This window comes from Cannabis sativa, chromosome 7 (assembly GCF_029168945.1).
Source record: "Cannabis sativa cultivar Pink pepper isolate KNU-18-1 chromosome 7, ASM2916894v1, whole genome shotgun sequence".
NCBI classification, from domain to species: Eukaryota; Viridiplantae; Streptophyta; class Magnoliopsida; order Rosales; family Cannabaceae; genus Cannabis; species Cannabis sativa.
The window spans coordinates 9,677,520-9,683,022 of NC_083607.1; the positions used below are offsets into that span (position 1 = coordinate 9,677,520).

General features: G+C 34.7%; 1 non-coding gene across 1 annotated transcript; it reads right to left on the minus strand.

The window, feature by feature from the left end:
* Window positions 1-4,935: 4,935 nt before the first annotated feature.
* On the minus strand, window positions 4,936-5,042 carry LOC115715519 (small nucleolar RNA R71). Its single transcript, XR_004011386.2, has one exon. It is a non-coding gene; the product is annotated as a small nucleolar RNA R71 (small nucleolar RNA).
* Between the last annotated feature and the right edge of the window lie 461 nt (window positions 5,043-5,503).

Sequence of the window (5,503 nt, forward strand, 5' to 3'; positions counted from 1 at the left end):
CTCGACTTCTATCCTAAGCCTAAGGAGGCTATTGCCAAATTTCGGGAGAAGAAGAAGAAACTTGATGCCATGCTCGAGGTGCGTCGGGGCCCTCGCCTTCCTCCTCGTATTGACTAGGTCGCGGAGTCCAGCCCATTTCATCAAGATTATCTCTTTTTTTTATTTATTTACAGCTATTTTTCTTTTCTTTGAGACAATCGTAATTACATAGCTGCTTTATTTTCTAAGGGGAGACAATTACTTATGGCCTGTCCCCGGGCCCTTTGTATTATATATTTTTTTTTTTGACCTGAGGACCAGGATATTTTATATATATGATCATTTTGATGCATATTATGTTTGACTTTGTTTTACTTTTGGCCTGTTTTACATCTATCCGTGCGATATGCCTTAGTACACCCTGAGTGGCATGAAAACTTTGTTTTTAAGGCACTCAGTTTTATTTTAAAATTTAGAGGTTGCATACATTTTGACGGTATAAATTCTTTAAACAAAGCCTAAGTTAACATATTTGAACTATTGGTAATACTTCCGGAGATGATCGGCGTTCCAGGCCCTTGGCACAATGGTTCCATCCATCCTTTTTAGCTTATAGGTTCCGGCACCGATCTCATCCTCGATCTCATATGGCCCTTTCCAATTTGGCCCACGTACCCCAACTCCGGGTTCTTGAGTGGCTGGGAAGACTCTTCTTAAGACCATATCCCCAATAGTGAATTTTCTGTTTTTAACTTTGGAGTTAAAATATTTAGTCACCTTCTTTTGATAAGTTGTCATTCGTATTTGAGACTCGTCCCGGAGCTCTTCAACCTGATCCAGCGCTTCCTGTAACAAAGCTTGGTTCGTAGCAGGATCATAAGTCGTTCTCCTGTTGGACGGGAATAACATTTCTACCGGGACCATTGCTTCACAACCGTACGCCATTGAGAAAGGCAAGTGGCCGGTCGTAGTTCTTGGGGTCGTCCGGTAGGCCCATAACACTCTTGCCAATTATTTAGGCCAGTTGTTTTTGCAGGCAAGCAGCTTTTTCTTTAGGGTGACCTTCAAGATTTTGTTGACTGCTTCTGCTTGTCCGTTTGTTTGCGGCCTTACCACCGCGGAGAAGCTTTTGACAACTCCGTGTTGGTTGCATAAGTCAGTGAACTCTTTGCAATCAAATTGTTTTCCATTGTCAGAGACTATTTTGTGAGGCAAGCCATATCGACACACTATGTTTTTAATAACAAAGTCTAGTACTTTTCTAGCAGTTATAGTCTTCATTGGCTCAGCCTCTGTCCATTTGGTGAAGTAGTCTATTGCTACTATTGCATACTTTACTCCTCCCTTTCCTGTTGGCAGGGATCCAATAAGATCTATCCCCCAGACTGTGAAGGGCCAGGGACTAGTCATCAGGGTAATCTCATTGGGAGGAGCTCTTGGTATGTTCGCGAATTTTTGGCACGAATCACATATTTGGACGTAGTCTATGCAATCTTTTTTCATTGTTGGCCAGAACTACCCTTGTCTTAATATTTTCTTTGAGAGACTTGGTCCTCCAGTATGATCTCCACAGAACCCTTCGTGGACCTCTAGCATAATTTTCTTAGCTTCAGGGTTCGATACACACCTTAAATAAGGCATGCTGAGTCCTCTTCGGTAGAGAATTTTGTCCATCATAACATAACGGTGAGCCTGATACTGAATCTTTCTGGACAGTGCCCTTTTTTGGGACAACTCACCTTTTGTTATGTATTCAATGATGGGGACCATCCAGCTGAGTTCTTGCCCAACCGTTGTTATGGCCTCTTTTACTTTGATGCTTGGCTCTACCAAGCGTTCCACGGGTACTACCCCCAGTTTCTCAATCTCACTGTCCGAAGCTAACTTAGCCAGACAGTCCGCGTGAGCGTTCTTTTCTCTGGAGATTCTTTCTACTTTATAGTCCGTGAACTCGTGGAGCAGTTCCCGGACTATCGCTACATACGCGGCCATTCTTTCTCCACGCGTCTAATACTCTCCCGACACTTGGTTCACTACCAGTTGGGAGTCGCTGTAGACTTCTACTCTTTTAGCCCCCAAGGTCTTTGCTAATCTCAGCCCCGTTATCAAGGCTTCGTATTCGGCTTCATTGTTTGAAGCCGAGAAGTCGAACCGTAGGGCTGCTTGGAGTCGAAGTCCAATTGGAGATATCATTGCAACCCCCGCTCTGGATCCATTCTCGTTGGAGGCCCCGTCTACAAACACTTTCCATGCTGGCACCGATGGTGTCGGTATGTTTGTTAAATGCCAAAATATTACATATTTTATAGTGTAAAAATACAAAATAAAATTAATTCTTTATAATATTTTCATAAAATTAATGCAATATATTATATTGAAAATATTTTATTTAAGATTAATTTTATCTTTGTTTATAAATAATAATAGTATTTATACCATAATTGAGAAAAAGAAATAAAAAGTTAAGAAAATGCATTGTATTTATTTAAAGAAATACACATTAATTAAATTTTAAATAAATATTTTCATTAAAATTATTCTGATATATATTATGTTGAAAATATTTTGTTTAGATTTAATTTTGTTTGTGTTTGATTGAGAAAATAGCATTTGTGAAAGAGTGGAAAAGAAATGAAAAAGTGATAAAAATGAGGCCCAAAACTATGAAAAATTGCATTTTTGAAGATAAAAAACAAAGCCCAAGAAGGAGAGCCCATTTGGCCCAAGCCTACTATTCCTCTCTCTGCTGCCACGTGTCACGCGCAGAGGCCATTTGCGCGTGGGCCCCACACGGACAGCACCTGTTGGTGCCTTGTCTCCTAACTCTCCTCACGCGCGAGTCGCACGCACGGCCCCTCCTTGGCCTTTCGTTTGCTGCACTCGCCAGCCACGCGGCTGGCCTTCGTTTCGTCCGAGCTGCATCAGCCAAAAGCCACTTTTCACGTGGCTTTCTCTCCTCTCGCCACGTGTCAAGTTGCACACCAAAGCCACCAATCCGAACTTGACACGTGGCACTCCGGTTATAATTTTTTGTATTTACATTTTTACCCACATGCAATTTGTAATAAGTTTAATTGCGTATTAGTCCTTTTACCCTTCTATAAATAGAAGCTTAGGTTTTTAGAATTCAGTTACAGTTTCACAGTTTCAGACAGAAAAATCCAGAGAAAACGCTCAGTTAGTTTACCGCTTTTCTTAGTTAATTTTCTTATGGGTTTCTAAGTTCCCTTATTATTAAGGTGGACGATGAAACCTAGTGTATTTAATTAAGTATTTATTTTTATTTTGATTCTCAGTACAATATATGCTTATTATTTTCGCTTCTTAAAATAATTTTCTTTCATCTTTAATATCACATATTTTTGATAGTTAGAAATTATTAATGCTTGGTTCTACATTTTATTAAAAATAATATTCTTTGATTTTTTGTATTTACATTAAATTGTTTCACATTTAATGCTTAGAAGTTATAATTTTAAAGCGAAGGAAAATCTATTTTTTATTAGAAAATAATTGGTTTGATTACTGATTAAATGATGAGAATCAATATAAACATAAATATTTTTATATACACTTAAAGTGGATTCTGAACCCTTAATAATATCCCAAATATTACTGAAAATATCTGTTACTGTCATTTTACTGTCATTTTTATCATTTAAATACTTTATTTTATTTTGTTACCAAAAATCTCACCATTTTCGGGACTAGGTTAGAGTTTTATTAGCTTAGCTTAAATTAGTATTTTCTTTAATTTCACGCAATTCCCATGGGTTCGACCTCGTTCTTCACAATCTCAATACTACAATACAGATTCGTGCGCTTGCGAGTTGATAAATGTAAAACGTACCATTTCGGTATATAACAAGTTTTTGGCACCACTGCCGGAAAACTGTAAGAAGAAAAACTACTTTAATTCAGGTTGGTATAATTCTTCTACTAGTTATTATATTATATATATTATATATTACAATATTATTATTATTATTATTATTATTATTATTATTATTATTATTATTATTATTATTATTATTATTATTATTATTATTATTATTATTATTATCAGTTTACGTTTTTACGTAAATTGATATATATATATAAAATTTATTATATATTATTATTATATATAATATTAATATATTATTATATATTATTTATTATTATATACATTAAATAACTATTAAAAAAAGTATATTATTATTATAATTACATATAATAAAAAAGTATATATTATAAATTATAATTAATATTAATATTTATATTTCAGTTAAATATATACATATTATTTATTTCCCGCTATATTTTAAATTCTGTCTTTATTTCTACAGATATATTAATATTAGTATTTATATTTCTGTCAAATATATACATATTATTTATTTCCCGCTATATTTTAAATTCAGTCTTTATTTACGCAATTATATGGTAGGCACCGCCTCCTAATTTTTTCATGTTATTTTAATTTTTGTGATACTTTGTGTATGATTCGCTGGGAACGAAATTCTAAAAATCGTTTGGTAAAAAGAAAATTATTGTGGGTTGAAATTAAAAGTGAAAATTCTGACATCATGGAACCAAATCAAGTAAATGTGGAAGAAAAAACTCTTATTGATCATTTTTCTCCCATTTTTGCTAATCCACCATCATGCATTATTTTTCCTGAAATAAATGCTACACATTTTGAGCTGAAACCTTCCATAATTCAACTTTTGCCATCTTTTTATGGGTTAGGTAAAGAGGATCCATACATGCATGTGAAAGATTTTTTAGAAATTTGCTCTACATTTAGATTTCAAAATTTTTCTGATGAATCTGTTAGGCTTAGACTTTTTCCATTCTCATTAAAAGATAAGTCTAAAGCCTGGTTAAATTCACTCCTGTACTCGATCTATTTCTACTTGGGATGAATTAGTTAATAAATTTTTGTCGAAATTTTTTCCAATGTCTAAAACGGATAATATTAGGAGAGAAATCTCCGAATTTTATCAGAAAGATCACGAAGAATTTTATGAATGTTGGGAAAGATTTAAAGATTTATTGCTAAAATGTCTACACCATGGTTTTGAGAAATGGAGATTGGTAAAATACTTTTATGATGGATTATCTCCTTCAAACCGACAAATAGTACAATCAATGCACACTGGAAAATTTTTGCAATTTAGAAGGGATGAGGCTTGGGAGTCTCTTGAGAATCTTTCTGTAAATTCTCAACAGTGGAATTGCCAAGATCCTAGATCGAAAGCTTCCAACACACCTAAGAGAGGTGGAATTTACGATGTCAAAGATGACGTAGATATTAAAACATCATTAGCAAATCTAACTAGGAGAGTTGAAGCTATGTCATTAAGTCAATCCATGAATACTCCTTTCCATAGGAATGAATTTTGTTCTCTATGCTATAGTACAAGTCATACTATCCAGTCGTGTCCATCATTGCCTATATACCAAGAGGCATTTTCTGAAGATGCGAATGCTCTTCAAACTTATGGGAATTCATTTGATAGCCCAGTTGCTCAATCCTACA